Below are 17,418 nucleotides of genomic sequence, written 5' to 3' on the forward strand. Positions count from 1 at the left end.
TAAGTCAAAGCAGCTGTCAAGGGAGCAATGTCTGTGGATGCTCACTGTGAATGGCCAGTACCTTTCAGAAGAGAAAATCTTACATTCCCCACATCCTGTCTGTGACATGAGGTTAGATAAAATATGTTTAGGAGGAATGGCCTGGCCTGTAGCCCAGCTGTCTGACCACAGTAACCACACTCTTTTTTTATAAACAGGACACTGTTTCTTCTGGGTATCTGGGATTTGCCAGTTCAACTTTATTCAGCTCACTAGAATGATTTTTGGTTTTTGTTGTCATTGTTCTTAATGAATTATCAAAAAACAAAGCAATGGCTGTGGAACACTGTTCAAAACCACTGATTTTTCTGCAGCTTTGGAGAAACATGGAAAAATCAGCTTGAAGCAGGTTGTTTAACTACCAGAAAAGGTTCTCAAGGAAACTTCTCTGAGAAATGCAGTCATCTTCTGAGACTGACACTCACTTGCAGCTTAGGTCATAGCTCACAGAAGGAAATCATCTCCGTCACTTCAGACATTTCAAGCTGGGACACAAGGACCAGTAGAGACCTGAGGTAAGTTCTCCTCTAGTAGAGGGTCAGGAGAATACAGTTAATGACCCCAGGGAGGATTTTCTTTCTGGTCCCCTGCTAAAGCAACAACCACTAACCTCCTGCCTAATAGTTTTCACTCCTCATTCAATAACCTCTACGTTTATATTACTCATCACGTAAATTGCCTGGACACAGTCACAAATATTCCATTAATAATCACCACAAGATCTCCTGCTGTCTTGGTGTGCTCAGGAATTCCAAGGCTGACTCTGGTCCACACCTGTAATTGCTCACTCTGGCCTGAGTGAGGCTGCAGAATCACTGCTGCTCCTGCTCCAGATGGATGGTGGATCGCAAGCACCTACTAAGAGAACACAATGTGTTTGTAATAAACAAATAAACAAAAAAAAAAAAAAAAAAAAGTTTTGTAATAAAAAAAAATCGAAATAAAAATAAAAATAAAAATAAAAATATTCAGGTCCCTTCCATCCTCACATAGTATCCAGGCATTGCCACTCTTTAAATGCTATCGTTCAAGACACTCTTAGATGATTTTAGTCTTTCCTGCTAAGGTAAGAGCAGAGTTTTCTGTCTTTGGCCAGAAAGGATTCTGAGTCACCTTCTGAGGTGTGAGTTGGCTCTTTTCTGTGTTCTCATGGGAATTCAAACACTCTACATCAGAACATATATAAAGTATACACAGTAGAGGTTTGGGGGGGTTAGAGCAGAAAGTAATAATCTTTAAACCCGGGGAAGGGAGGTTCAGGAGAGGTGTAAAGGCCTGTTTTCCAGCAGTAAGGATGATGAAGCAGAGCACCTGGGGGTGGTGTGGGACCTTGAACCCTGGACATCCTTGAGGACAGGTCATGAAAACAGTCACGAGAGACATCTGCCTGCAGTTGATTCTCCTTCTGAGCATGTGCCCCAGCCTGTGATACCAAAGTGTCACAGAGGGAACAGTCACACTCCTCAAATTTAAAATGAGATCTATTCCTCTGGGTACTGTGACAATAGCACTTAAGGAAATGCAGAAACTCTCTCTTTTTCAGACCCCAGCTGGGGTTATTTTACAAGGACAGCTTTCCAATCAAAAAGGGGGCAGTGCTAAACCATTTCTCTGCCAACTCCACCCTCCATAAGCATATGCCAAACTCTCTTTGGACTTTGTCCCCGAATTGGAAAGGTAACCAGAAAGCATCAGATAAGAAACTGGACACATCAAAATAGTCAAACAAAGCCTGAAGGACTTTGACAATAAACACACATGGAGTGAAGACACTTTCACACAGATTCCTTACTTTGGCATGTAGGAGGATCTACAGCAGGAATTTCATTTAGGAGAATAAAATACAACGTTGAGAACTTTATAGCAATCTCTAGCCACTCTCTCTGGTACTTTTTGTACCACACACAGACTACAAGCTTACAGAAGCGTCAACTTTTGGGCACCATACCAACATGGGACGAGTGCAGGAACACCCTGAATGGCAATGTAATACAAACAGAGATAAGGAAAGAGGAACAACAGTGAACAAATGCAAATGTAAATGATCTTGTTGACCAGAAAAACCCTGACTTGCTTCCTAGAGAAGCTGTGGAGGCACCTGAACCAAAGAGGACTCCAGAAGCAGAGTTCAACATAGTGCTAGCCAAAAAATGTTGGCTAAATAAATTGAGTAAGAATGTCATCAGCATGACAAAGCAAAAGATATCCAGAGAAGGACAAATAAAATGCCCAGCATACTCACGCCACTGCAAAGGGCCACTTAAACAAACTAAACGTGAAAGAGTTCAGCTGTTTTAGTTTGTCAGAGAATTCATAGAGCAGTGTTGTGCCAGTACAGCAAGGCCTGCCCAGGGCCTGGGAATCATCCCAGCTCCATCCCCTCAACAAAATACCTCTCCTGGCAGAAGCTGGCTCAGAGTTGCAGTGGTGCTGGTGGAAATGGGCTCAGCTGTCTCAGCCTGTGTCTCTTGGAGGTGATGCAGCTTAATGTGTCCACAGCACAGCATCAGGGCTGCTGCCACGTGAAAAACATCAACCCACCACCACTTACACCAGGTTCCTTCAATGGACTCAATGCACTCCTAAATCAGTCTGCAACCACAGTCTCCTCTGCATTCCCTTCTAAACTGAATATGGCTGGTGTCAGGTCCATCCTTCCTCTTCTTTGCCCTCTCTCAATCACGTCCACACAGACAGACACATTAGAAATACATGCAATTCATTGTTTGTTCAGTGTAACTGCTTGAGGTCCACTTCCTAGTAGCATTCCTCAAGGCTGCTAGCTCTTCTTAAGGTTAAAATACAGACTTCCATGCTGGTCAGTTTAGAAAGGGTAGAGCTACTGCTTTTCTTTCAGCTAAGCAAATTAACTGAATTTGCACACTGCAAAGCCCAGGTAGGTTTGTAATTGTAGCACTAATACACAGATAACGATGGCTCAGCTGGGAAGTCTTTCAGCTTGGTGTCAGAGAGTATCTCCTGGACTCATGAAAAGAATTCTTTTTTTCTTCAACCAGATTTCTCTTCTACCACTTGGATATCAGGCTGCTGCCTCTACTCAGGTATGCAAATCTGAGCAAGCCACCAAAAGAAGCGTTAAAAATCTCCCTGGAAATAAAAGTACAGCTTGTACAAACTCTCACATCATTCTCCCACCTTCCAAGCAGAGGCTGCTCTCACAGCTGGTAAGATGAGGCTCTCCTGGTGAGGTGGGAGCGGAAACACGACGGCTTATCGTTACGCACCGTCTTCAGTGTTTTGCTGAGTTAGGAAAGGACAGGACACCAAGCACATTCCATGGCACTCTGCCAAGCAGGGGCCCAGAGGGTAAACAGAAAGTAATGTGCAGGATGCAAGAGCTCCTTTAAAAAAAGTAAGAGGGGCACCAGATGGTCACTGAAATGATCCACAACAGGGGAATGTGAACGAACATTTCAGATTCTGTTCTAACACCTTATTAAACATATACCGATGTGTGTCTTAGGAGCAGGCTGCATTCTGTGAGAGCCATGTCAGGCTGAGATTTTGCAAATAATCCATCTCCTCCACAGTCCCCGGTGAAGTCACCACCTCAGCGACCGGCTGTCCTGCCCCTTCCAGTTGAGCACAATCACCCCAATCATTTCTTTTCCCTGATTAAACTGACTTCCAGTGCCATTACAGTAAATTACCACAAGCAGGTTTTGTTCATTTGCTTTTTAACAGTGGACTCATATAACACAGCGTGCAAACCCTAACGAAGGGCATTTGTACGCCAGTGAGGGTCGATACCACAGTTTAACAGAGAGCAGCTTTGTAAAGGGAGAACAAGGCTACTGCAGTGTGCTCTAGGGCTTTTACTTCCTATGGCCAGCGCCGGATCTCTGTTCCCTGCTAATGAACAGCTGCTGTTCATTCAGCCATGGAGGTGGTCCGGTGGGACAGGCTGCTGTGGGATAATTCAGAGGGGACGCACCGCACGCAAATTCTCCCCTCTTGTCTGAACGCTCAGCATGAACAATGTCCAGCCATCCACGCATAACACGAAACTCAGGAAGTGGTGCAGCATCCCTTAGGTTTCACGCTTCTTAGTTCAAAGGCAGAGCGGGCAAGAAAAGGGCTTTGCCTTTCAGAGAAATGAGCTCTCTTAGAGCCAGAAGGTGGCCATCACAAAAGCTGTGTCCCCTCAGCTGGGGATTCCAGGAGAGCTTTTGGCCTATTATGAGGTCTCATCATCTGGTAGGACACACAGCACTTTACTCTCCCATACAACAGCCTAATGTTCCTGTGATTTTCATTCAGTGTCAACAGGCTCTTAATTACTTAATAGAATTACATTTCTAAAATTTGAACACTGAAATGAAGTTTCAAATGCCAGAAAATTTCGTTCTCCCATCCTTGGGTTTCTGTGCAGAGAAGCATGTGTGTGTTCTTTGAGATGTCACAGGTTAAAGTCTTGGGAGCTGCTATAAGGCACCACACACTGATATAAGAGAAGGAGCCTGGGTTCAGTGAGGCACAGCAGAGACTCCTTGGAGTTCACTTTGAGAAAACAAGTCCAGGAGAAATCTTTTCCTCTTCACCTTTCTGGAAAGGGACCAAAGTTTATCAAGCTTTGTCTACCATGATTTTCTACAAGTTTAAACACTATATCACACATTTTTGGAGGAGGAAAATACTGTAATAATTGCAGTCTGCTCTTAATTTAAGCTAAAATAACACAAAGGTCAAACACAACAAACCAAAACCAAAACCAAAAAAACAACCCCCCCTACCCCCCCACTTCAGGCTGAAATAAGAGTCCAGGCACATGCATGAGTTTATTGGAAGCCTACTTAAACTCACAGCTTTGATTAAAAGGGTGCAGCTCTTTTTTTACACAAGCCTCGATAGACAGCCTTGCCTAGGAATTGTGATGGGGACAGGGGGTTGAAGGCCAGCCCAAGGAAAACCTAGCCATGTGACCACATAACCTTTTGGGTTGTCCTTTTCTTCCCAGCTAGCTGTCCATCCTGTCTAGGAACCTGGCTGCCTCCCTAAGCACATGTAGAGAGTGAACCATGCTCCCAGCTGGTGTGCTGAAGCTTCACTGGCCTCACGACAGCCTCAGTCAAACCCCCCTTATCTTTTTTTTTCTCTCCCTTGAAAAAGCAAATAAAACCTCCCAAGCCTCTCCAAAGCCATTTGCCAAGCAGAAACGAGGCAGAAACACCTAACAGAAACATTGCCACAAACCAGATTATTTACAGGCTCAGGAGAGAGAAGTGCAAATATATACATGGCAATTGCTCTGTGCCTTTAGTTTCTATTTTCTCACCTTTTTGTTTTGGCACAAGAAATAGCCAGCATGTGACAGTAAGGTCAGGGTATCTCTGGTTACAGCAGTGCCTAAGAAGCGTTGTTCTAGTAAAATGACACCGTGCACAAGCCACATTATATAAAAAGCAAAGGAGGCACAGGCATGGGATGTGAAGAAATTCAGACACTACACATAAAGTGATGTCACCACTGCTACAGCTCCTGCCCAAAAAGCAGAATCTTAGCCCCTGCTGAACTTGGCACTGCCATGGCAGAACAATCAGGGATGGCTGGAGAGGCAATCCCACTTCTGCAGCTGCTGAGCTCGTGCAGCCTGGATCCCTACGCAGAGCCCCTCTCTCCTGCTGTACTGCAGGGTGCTCACCCAACTCAGAGACCTCTAGTTTGGACAGATAATGTGAACAGAACTAGGAAGCACTGTCAGCATCAGCCACAGGGTAGGGGGAGAGTGAGTAGGGTGTCCTTACCCAAAAGTCTATGAGGCAACCACTCCTCCTGCTCTGCACAGCACTCCTGCCAGTGCAACACAGCAAACAGCTGCTTTGGTTTTTGCAGGTGTCTGTACAAGATTTCACATCCTCAGAGTGTCCTTCTCTTTTCTGTTTGGTTTGAGCCCTCAGACTACTGATTTTCACCTGATTCCAAAGAATCAGTGAAAAAAATCAGTGTAGGCTGGGCAAATGTAGCGGAGACTCCCCAGAAGGTTCATATACTTTTCACTAGGCTGGCCAGAACTTCAATTTTCTACCACAGTGCCTGAAAACAACTTGCCTGCTTTCCCATTTCATCAGGAGGCTATTGCACAGCTCTTACACTGATATTGCAGCAAGGACCTTTTGAAGCTACTGATTGGCATGTCTTTTCTGTTTATTTTCTAATAAAAAAATCATATGCACTAAGCCTTCTAAAAAGCAACTGTGCCGGCACTCAGCCACAGAGGAAAGTACTGCAAAAGCCCCTGGTGCTTTTACTTAACAATAAATTCCAACAGCTTTGTTTACAAATGGGACTGACCTTTCATTCAACTAACTTTTTAAAGACAATCTGGGAAAATTTATTAGTCCAGAGTCAAATACATTCTCTGAGCAACAAACAGGCCTCTGATCCCTTTTACTTACATCCAGATATTTCAAAAGCAGTTCAGTAGACATTTTCCAGTTTTCATTTAGTGAAGGTTTATCATGGTTTATACACTGATCCTGTTCCCATTAAAATTAACTATATCCCCACCAATATCACTAGGAGGAAAAGTCAAAAGGAGTGCTCAAAACTATTTGCTCCTATCAAAAATCTCGACTTTTTCTTTCACAATCTATATTCTCCCTGGACCCACAAATCAAGCTTCCATTGCACCACTACAGTAACAAAGTGCAAGACTTTACCAAAACCCCTCCAAAAATCCCAATTTGCCTTCCCCCTTGCCCCCTCCCCCTTTTAATACAAACTTGGAACTATACTTCTACAAAAGACCAGAAGATGTTGCTTAGAGCTATAATCAAATAAGAACCATCTTCTTCAAATCCTATTTGCATTCTTGCAGTGTTGGGAAGCACTCTATGGGACGTTTTTTCCCAGAAGAAGGACTCAAGTGGCTGTAAGTTCCCAGCCCCAAGGAAAGTCCAGCTGGTGAGAAGTAGGATGAGCTTTGGCAGTCACAGGGATTACAGCACTGGAGGAGAACACAAAGGAGAAATTTTAATTACTTTTTGTGACAGATTTCAGCAAAGGCACACTCGGGTGCTCTCCTCCCATGATTAAGTTAGTTGCCATTATTTTTCTCATTTTTCTTCTAACTTTCTACATCTTTAAGCATTGGCCAGAAGGGGAGCAGCCCCAGCCAGCAACCTCACAGAGGCAGGGGCTTCAGGTCTGCATCCAGGTCCAGCGGAGCCGGGGCTTGAAGTGGGTTGCCCCCTCACCTCCCTCCCTGGCAGACAGGCTTTTATCTCCTGGAATCTCCCCTCCTCAGGTTTTTTTCCCACCATCATTTACAAAACTCTCCTTTCCTTTTGATGAAAAATGAAAACCAGACTTGCCAATCCTCACTTTTTCATGAGGAAATCTTCCATCACCGTGACCTGCCAATCCCAATTGTTGCCTCATTAATACACAAGTATTTCAAGGGTACAGTCTGTCTCACCAGGACTGGAAATTTAGGTAGGAATTGTGGAGCAAGGACACAATATGCAACACAACGAGGATCGAGATGAGGAGAAAATTTTGGCTATCAAGATTTATACAAATGTGTTTCCGTAGCATAGATGATTACAGAGAACAGAGAACGTTTCAAAAAAATGAAATTGTCCCGCAAAGAAAAATGAACGGAAGAAATACAAATAGAAGGAGACAAAATGAAGAGATCTGTAAAAGAAAGGGACCTCTAAAGTACAATGGCAGGCTACAGTGAATTCAAATACCAGCCTGCAATAAACTCCGTGTAACATGATCCCTGAACACAGCCCAGCTCTTAGGGAGGTTTCAGCTACGCTTTCCAGGCATATCTCCTCAACCTTGCCTCTGTCACATAAACGAACTGAAATGAACATATGTTTTTAAGTTTGTTTCTAAAATAACCAGACCGAAGCAGAAATACTGCACTGCCCACACTAATTCTCCCCCCACCTTCCTCAGGGGAGAGAGCAGAGAAAAACCATGCGCGTTAGTCACATCAGATGAAGTGCTACAGCGACGAAGATTTATACAAAACAGAGACAAAAAAAAAAAAAAAAAAAAAAAAAAAAAAAAAAAAAAAAAAAAAAAAAAAAAAAAAAAAAAAAAAAAAAAAATAGCCCGTCAGGTCCCAGCTGCGGGTGAGCAACGAGCTGTGAGCCCGGGAAGGTGACACCGTGCCGAGGCCCGCTCACCTCGGGCCTCACCCCGGAGCGCACCCCTCAGCGCCGCCAGCGCGCAGGAAATCCCCGGAACGCCGCAGGGACGCGTCAGCCCTCTGCAACACCAGAGCTGAGCGTGTGCGCCAAGAGCAGCCTGGAAATGGATCGGGCACGGGGAAGGAATCCCTGCCCCAGCCTCTGCTGCCCTTTCGCAGACCGAGGCAGCCCACACCCAAGGCGCAGCAGGTAGCAAAGAGATGCTTTTGCCCTTCAGAGTCTCACAACAGTCCAGGATGCGCTCTGATGGGCTCACATCTAAAGATCGAGCATCCTGGAGTTTTAATCATAGTGAGAACTGAAAAGGAGCTACCCCTGGTATGAGCAACGGCTGGTGGATGAAGGGATAGGGAGCAACCCTGAGGAGGACTTTGGGGCACCGGAGGATGAAAGGCTGGACACGACCCAGCAGTGTGAGCCTGCAGCCCAGAAACCCAAGTGCATCCTCAGCTCCATCAAAAGATTCCTATTTCTCGCATGACTGCGAGTACAACGCTACCCAGGAAAGCAAACTGTGACTGCATCTACATCCACCCATCTCTTTTCTACCCTAGACACTGAGCCCTGCAGGTCTTTTTCCTGTCGTGGGCTGCTTTGCTCCTTGAAAGATGCTGAATGCTGAATGCTCTCCATGGGAAAAAAAGGACATTTTCACCTTATGATATGGGGAATTATATACCTGAAATGGAAGCTTGGTTTTTAATGAAATTCAAGGATTCAGACATATGGATTGTCTAATAATCAGTATTACACTCACAAAAGGTCTCATTTCTCCGTTTGGAGACTTGAGGGTTTTAAGAAAAGCTTATCTGAAAAACAAATCATCAAACCGGTAGGAGAACCCAAACCCTCCTGTCTAAAATGCCACTTTAATGGGGCTTCAATTAAGATTTAATATACTTCTGGAAATTAAGGAAGATAGGAGGAATTAATTTCTGCTTTGGAGCATTTTATTCATTTTCTGCCCACAACAGTACTGTAAATAACTAGTTGAATTTCTGTCACAGTATTGGCTCAGCACCAGCAGAGTATATTTAGCAATTTACTTCTTAAATGGTTAAAAATTTCAGGATCTAGCACTTCAAAAGCACTTTGACTACAGCGGAAAAATTTTTACTTTGCAAAATCTTAGAAAGCTCAAATTGGCAATGTCTCTTTAACTGGCTTTAAAACATTTAATAAAAGTTTTATGATACAATCCTACCCAACAGCCACCATTAATCCCATATGGCTGTGCGAGATATCACGCAGTCTACAAAAGCTGGAAGAGAACATTTTGTTTTGTTTCCCATCTATTAGTGTTTACTAAACCAATTACAGGAGATTTAACAAATCAACTCAAAAAAAGAGGCTGCTGCAAGCTCCCCTTTCTTGTTATGACAGGCAGTCCCATGACTTACTCTGTGTTCTAGCCCCAGCTCTGCCCCAACAGTTCTTCCAGTCTTATGCAAACAAGGAATTTTTCACTTCTTACTATTTCCTAATCCCAGACTGGACCACCACCATTTGATTTGCAGAGATGCTACCCAACGCCTTGGAGAGAGGAGGTTAACATCATGTTGCCTCATTGCACAAGAGGACAGAAGGCATGGAAAAGCGGTAGGGCAGAAGGATGAGACTTTCTGAAAATGTAGATATTTGGACACAGGCTTGAGTAAACCTGACAATGAAGTTCCAAAGGCAAGGTGGCATGGAAGACGGCACGCAAATTATAGGCTGGTAGAGCTTGGCAGGATACGATAAGCACGTCTCACAGTACATCAGGAGATTTCTCAATCTGCCAATGTACATGCAAACATCAAAAATTCAGTGACAATTTGGGAAAAGAAAAACAGATGATAAAAAAAAAAAAAAATCTGTCTGCAAAACAGACAAAAGAAATGGCCATTGAAAACTGAGAGCCCACTGAGAGAAAAAACCTGCCCGGTGATCTGCATGCAGCACCTTGTTACTTAATGTGGAATGAAGAGCTGAACACAGCTGTAAATCCCACCAGCCCTGATAGAACCTGTGCTCAAAAAGCACGGGTGCTCAAGTGGTGCTTCACATCCTTTGGCAGCATCACCCTGCTCCCACCAGCATTTCCCTCCTCCTGGGCTGCCAGCTCCAGGACAAGGACTAACCCACGCAAAGATGAGTTTATCTGGCCTTTTAAAGCACTTTGCCACACTTAAAAAATCATGCAGATAGGCTAAAATGCATCAGTGGGATGTTTTAAAGCCTACTCTTCTAAATTCCCTGTTCCTTTGGACACAGAGCCTTGCCCACTAGCAGGTAGCACCAGTAAAACCCACAATATCATCTGTCTTTAAAGCATCCACAGGAAATAACTGCAAGCTAAGAAACCAGCAGGAGGTCAGACTTTACCTGTGGGGTTCTCTTTACAAGCTAATAGTTTCCTCCTCGTGATGTTGGATTCTGCCCAAGTGAGATGTACTTCAAAGGGAGAGATTCCCCAGTAGGGGCTTGAAGCTGGAAGTGCTGTGACCAAAGGGGCCTGGCCACTTTGGGACCCTCCAAGCCTGTGTTGCTTTCATTCTTTTGAACAGTAAAAGATACAGAAAAGAGACTGTAAGTGCCTGGTCCCTGTTATTTTATCCTGCAGCCATTTGACCTGTGGCGTGCTGTGTGAAAATGATGTGCGTTTTTCACGCTGTCCCGACTGCAAGAAGGTGCTGGTGCAGCCCTGCTGCAATTAGTCACTTGTGTCTGCTTGCTACTGGAGGCAAGGAAAGAAACAGCGTGCTGGTGAGGCTGCTAAAGCAGGTAACATGGAAAACAGCTGTTTACCCAGCGCAAGAAAGTAAAATGATCATTCATCAGAGCTGAACTAAGAATGCCTGAGATGGACCCAAGGGAGCTGTGCGAGGTTACGTGTCAGGTAAACATGGGAGTTGGCAGGAGTAGTGGTGGTGCACTGAGGTGAACCCATGACCAAGTTCTGCATTAAAAAGAGGCAAGAGAAATATCACATTTTTGGAACATGCAAAGATTGGGTGCTGAGTCTAACTCTCTCCCAAGAGCCTGATTAGAAGTAAGGGACTCTCAGTGAGTTCCTCCCCCTGCATCAGGAGTTATAAAACCCGAAATTCTCAAACTCTCAAAACACCTTTGTTGCCTGATACAGGCAGTATCCTCCCACAGTAGCTATCCCTATTCTGGGTGCGGAAGAGAGGTTGCACAGAGGGAGTCACCACCACTGCTGGGAGGCAGGAGGGGCTGTGGATGCACAATCAGCTCTTCCCAAGCTGCCCCTTCTGCCACTGCTTACTCAGCCCTGGGTGCCACACACAGGTATCTCCCACCAGCACCAGGTGTACGGCGTGCTGGAAATCATCAAGACAGGGCTTAGATTTGCAGGATGCCAAAGGAAAGGTGTTTGTACTGGGCAGGATCAAATAACAGGCCAGACTAACTGAGGTGAGATATGAGGACACTTACTCAGGGCCAAAGGTTAATGCCTCCCCACATGACAAGGGTCGGTATCTGAGGAATCCAGAGGCCACCATGCAGCTACTGACCTTTGGCTGGGGATCTGAGAGGCAGCACTCAGCTCCCAGGTCGGTCATGTGCCGGAGCAGACAGCCAGGAGTGAAAACTAAGACACTGTTGCTAGAAGAAAGTGATAAATCAGTGAACAGTGTCAGGGGGAGGAAATAAGCTGGCTTCTGGCTCAGATTGATGCAAGCCCTGCTAACACCAAACTCAGGGCATAAAGACAGTGCCCAAAAGAGAGCAGGCTCATGAGACAGCACCTGTATAAATGACACTGGTAAAGGGCTAGAGCATTACCTTTCCAAAGGATTAGGAGGATTGCTTTTTCAAACTGAGCATCTCTTTCCCTTTCCCAGCAGTTTCTGATCCTCCAAAGGAGTCCCTCGTGCTCCACAGGGATTTTCAACCATGAGTAACACTCCAGGGATTATAATGGAGCAACTCAAGTTCCCGAAGTGGACATCAAAAGGGAAAAGGGCACATTTTAGGGTGTTAAAGTGCCCATTTTCTAGTGCTGGCCCCTCTCCTGCTGTGCCATGGTGGTGGTGTATAAACAGCCTGGCTAATTTGGCTCTCACGTTGTGAGATTTTGCTTCCTCTACTCTCTGTGAGGCTGCTGCTTCTGGTACAGCTTCCCTCAGTGACTACAGCCCAAACCAGAGGGGGGTTTAACTGCTGAGCAGGCTCTGGCTATTTGTACAGCCACCCCCGTGGAGGAGCACCCCACAGCACCCGGCACAAGGGCTGTGGCAGTGGCATTCCAGGGGATGGCACAGCCTGGGGCTCTGCACCTGTCCCAAGGTGGCGTGGGGACAGGGATGGGCCGGGATGGCCACTGGAGGCTGGTCCCTGTGCCTCGGTGCAGTGTGAGCACACCCCCACAGCCACAGAAATGGTGGGAGCATAATCTGGAGCAGCTTCTGGCATTCTTCCTGTACCCCAGGAGCGATCAAAGGTTTGCGGTGGCTTCACTTTTCCAGTGTTACTAGGAGCAATGGATCGGCATCAAGGATACATCGGAATTTCCCTTTTATCACAGCTGTAGCCACAGAGCATTTCTAGGAAGCAGAAGGGATAAGTGACCCAGCCATCCAGTATTTTCCTAAATCTCTCCACAGGCACGAGTGGTAGGCACATTTTCTCCCTGTCCTCATGCTCTCCTTAGGGATCCAGCAGAAGTGCTGGACCAGTGTGAAAAGTCAGGTCAGATGAGGTTTTCGGAGGACAGATACTGCTTTGCAGGACTTGCAGCAAAGAGTTTCACTAAAAGTTTACATATATCATATTCCCACCACTGCCAAGCTGTAAGTCTCAAAACCTTGAAAGCAATCTTTGGTCTTTCAAAGGAGAATTTACCAAGAACTAGTCCTTAGCAGACATAAAAGTTATTGAAATAATAATAATAAAAAAAAGAGCACTTAAGTGTTTCATTTTTTGCCAAGTAGTTTACTTGCACCAGTGGGAGCTAGGGGAAAAAAAAAAAGGAGTTTGCATAAAAACTGCTAGGAATGCCCATTACATCACACTTCCCAACAAAGCCCAGGCTGTTATCCTGGCAGTGATCAGCCTCCTTGGGCAACAAACATCACCAAAGGGAAGAGATCACAAAGCTTCCATATGAGGAATCCCTTGGTCACTAAATGAAGGAATCATGCAGGCAGTGCAAGGTGCCACTCATCAGGTACCCTCGAGAAGTGTATTGGGATATATGTGATAATAATTGTGATAATCTGTGAAAACAGAATAGAAAGATGCTACATTTTTTTTAAATTTTAAATCAGAGAAGTGTTCTCCAGTTCAGCTTATATCTTTTGTGGCAGAAGTAGCAAGAACTAAAAAAGAAATCTCACTTTGTGCATAGGCCCTCTACTGAGCATTCACAGACCTTATTTCTTAGAGTTTAAAATTAAGCTAGAAGTTTTCTTTTATATGTGTTAGTTTATCATAGGTAACGGCAAAATAGAAAATAAACATTAGTCTTGACACATGCTACCAAAATCTCTAAGCTAAATAGTTGAAAATACATAAGTAGATATTCCACATGCAAGACGGACACATGCTATTTTATGTGAGTTATTAAAGTACTAGGCTGAAAATATGCAGACTTTAAGACCGTGTTTTAAGAAATTTTAACTAAAAACACATGCAGAGTATGCATTCTAGCAGATAATTACACAGAGCGGAGCAGGACTCATAGAGAAAATAGAAACTGTAGCAACATGCACTTTTCGTCTAACAAATACAAGTATTTTTAAAGTATTTTCAAATTTCACTTTTATGAAAAGCTCATTTTTAGGCACTACAGGTCACCCACCTTTAGAATCTCTAGATCTAAATCTACAATGTGTAAACACACCTAGATCCAGATGATACAGGAAAATTCTATTTTTAACATGTGCTCTTGTCCAAAACAAGTTTAAAAAAAAAAAAAAATAAAATAAAGGGGGGGGGGGTGTGGTGGGGAAGGGAGGGGGACAACCCATGAATGTCCAAGAAAACGTGAAATATAAATGATGACAAGGCCAGTCCTTCTCAATCAATGACTCTTTCTCCTTCCTTCCAAGAACTGGGGATTCTATATTTAAAGGCCTCACACATTTTCTCCTGTTCCCAGGGTACTTAGCAATTTGAGATAAAATGAGTAAAAAGGTGACCTCTTTACTTTAAAAGATCCCTGACCAGTTTTGCCCAGGTAAAGGAGGCCGTTAAGTACTTTCTCTACCTGAGATTTCAGCAAGTTTTTAACAGCAAGAATCCTCAAATGTCTGACCCACTTTTCCTGTAAAAAACTTAGATCTAGTTTTTTCTGTTAATTTTTTTAATCTACTTTATTTGTGGGGAGATTCAGGGGGTGGGGAACAGAACACATATAAGATGCTGCTTTTGAAATCCCTGCTCTTTACTTAGGTTTGAGATGACTAATGCAATTCTAAAACCCTGCACCATCAAAACATGAATCACAAACCTACCTTAGTTGCTTGTGAAGGTGTTTTTGTGTGATTTAAGAGCTTCACTAGAGAAGGCAAACTCGTGTTGATAGGATGGCAGCACTTATTACTTTCTAGTCAGGCCAGGCTGAAACTTCATTGTTTTTGTTTCCTAGAGAAAGAACCGAGATCACATCTGCATTTCATAAAATCTCCTGAATCGTTACTGATCGACAATGACCAGCATCCAACATTTTGCCTCTAGAAACTTGCATTGTTTTGCAGTCAGGGTTGCTAGATACTGTGTCCTCGTAAAACGTCTGGTTAAGTCATTTAAGCTCTGAATTTTAGAACTGTGCTTCCCTGAACAGCTAACAGAAATTATTACTAACAAGAATTACATGTGACAGGCTCCAGGTTCCATTATTAGGCTTCCTTTGTTCTTTAAAGGATATTCATTGTCAACTGAAAACCTGCTAGTATATCTATGAAATAAGGTGGTTTTTTTTTAGTTAGTAACTTGGATGTAAAGGGGAAAAAATGCATTTCCCTGTCTGTTTTCTGGGGTTTAATACAAAATCTGCAAAGGTGCTGGAACAGTACGGTAGGGAGCTAGAGCAGCTATGAGACTTAAAAAGTCTCATGCGTAAGAGGTGTTCACACTCCTTGCTGTCAGTTAAGGTGCAGGAGTAGCGGGAAGGATTTGTAAAACCCTCTGCCTCTCTCCAATTTCTCGGGCAAGCACATTGGCTAGTTTTGTAAGGACCAATCTAGCAGTGAAACTAGAAGTGAGGTGACTTTTTCCTGTTACCCTGATGAGTGCTGCGGTCTTGTGCCTGTGGCAGGGCAGGAGTGCCAGGTGTGGCTGGCTTGCCTCGCAGGTGGTGGACCACTTTGCCCGCCTGTTCCTAGAAGCACAAGTTCTTCTCCTGCCCGAGCTCCCCGTTCTGTGTATTATGGCAAGTCCATCAATCCTTCTTTCACAGTTGTTGAAGGCTAACTCACATATCAGGCCCGTGTACTCCTGCCAGAGAGGCTCCTTGTGCTTGCTCTTCTCCCCGGGACAGGCACGGCAGACACAGCTGTGCTTTGCTTAGCTCAGGATCACGCGCAGCTCCGGGCACGTGTTGCTCTCCTGCCAGAGCACATTAGTACACTGGATGTGCTCTGAGCCCAAAGAAAATGAGCCAAAAGTGTGCCTAAAAACTCTCCCAAAGATGCTGGATTGAGAGGAATTATGGAAAAGCAGGTTGTGGAGTGGACTTGGAGCATAGAAATCAAGGGATAGGAGTCAGCCGCTGGGCAGCAGAGCCTCTTCATGGAATTCTAGTACGGGACTGGAAATAAGGAGGTCTCTGGATGTCCTCTGCCACATCAGACTTTCTTTACTCACCCCATTTCCATCTCTCCATGTGTCTGCTCCTCTGTTAGAAATACAATAGAATGATGGCTATGGCTTAGACGTGCAAGCTGGCATTGACTTGTCTTCCTACGGAGCGTGCTTGGCACAGAGAGGAGATTGGAGCCTCTGTAGCAAGAAAGAGATAATCAGTTCCATGGGAGCAGCTAGGGGGCATGGAGGTGGTCACTGGTTTTCCTTCCTCCTGCAGGTGCCCATAGCTCACAGCAACACACAGACAGGGTCCAGCAGGATGAGCCTGGTCACAGCCAGGCTGCAGTTTGCCTCAGCTTCCCCCCCTTGAGACGGAGCCCCACCACCTTTCAGGTAGCTCTTTGCACTGTGCTGTCCAGGTAAAGCTCTCAGAAAACCTCAGTCACACTCAGCCCACTTTCCAAGGAGTGTTTTACACACACCACAGCACCCTACCTTTGTCCTACAGGACATCATAACTGTCCAGAAATTTTGGGTTGGGGATCTAGCTGGCTTGCACTCAGTCCTGAACTTCTTGGAACATTCCTGGATGTGGAAGTGGCACTTTTTCCATCTCCTCAGGAGACCCTTGCAGGCATCTAACCAGTAACACCAAAAGGGTCTCGTGGTAGGGTATTCTCCAGCCCTAGCAGCAACTAACCCTTTCTCTGAATGCAAACTAGTGCACACCTGTTGATTGCAAGAACTACAGCAAGAACTTATCATGATGGATCCATTAACCCCTCTTGGAATTGCATAACCGGATGAACTATTACCACGCACAGAAAGCCAAGTAGGGTATCACAGGAGATAATCTGCCAAGCAAAGACCATTGTTGTGGCTAAGGAATAATGTTCCCTGAGGGCTTAATTCCAGGTTGATCCAGGATGACATAAAAGACCCTGCACTTCCAGATCACATGATGAGAACTCAGCATAGATGTCACAAAGCAGGCGTGGGTTCAGGACAGGGTACCTCTGCAGAGTGGTGTAAAAGCATGGCCCTAATTGTTTCATGAGGACCAGAAAAGACAGTAAGAGCTATGTGATGAATTTCATAAAGGATATTGTCTCCTTCTGGGCTATCAGCACTAGGAAACACGGTTTTTTGGCTGAGGTTTTTTGTTTGTTTGTTTGTTTTGTTTTTGGGGTTTTTTTTTCCCCCACTGTGGAGCAGAACCGGACCGTGAGGAACTTGAGCCCATTCACTGCAATTTGAGACTCAGCGCTGAGGCAGAGAAACTACTCACAGGTCTGGGATTTCCTTCCTTCCCTCCTCGCCACTATACCCGTGGGTTTCAACCACTGGAAAGGAGAGGTGGACGCTGTTCTACACCTCTGCGGGCAAATTTCCAAGACCCGACACCCCAAAGCGCAGGAAGCCGGTGCCCTGCCGCCGG

General features: G+C 44.9%; 1 long non-coding RNA gene across 1 annotated transcript; it reads right to left on the reverse strand.

The window, feature by feature from the left end:
- Positions 1–6,880: 6,880 nt before the first annotated feature.
- Positions 6,881–16,172, reverse strand: LOC120752131 (uncharacterized). The gene is made up of 3 exons (XR_005700603.1): positions 16,041–16,172; positions 14,690–14,819; positions 6,881–7,006 (listed from the first exon to the last, which is right to left on the reverse strand). It is a non-coding gene; the product is annotated as an uncharacterized LOC120752131 (long non-coding RNA).
- Between the last annotated feature and the right edge of the window lie 1,246 nt (positions 16,173–17,418).

This window comes from Hirundo rustica, chromosome 4 (genome assembly GCF_015227805.2).
Source record: "Hirundo rustica isolate bHirRus1 chromosome 4, bHirRus1.pri.v3, whole genome shotgun sequence".
Taxonomy (NCBI): domain Eukaryota; kingdom Metazoa; phylum Chordata; class Aves; order Passeriformes; family Hirundinidae; genus Hirundo; species Hirundo rustica.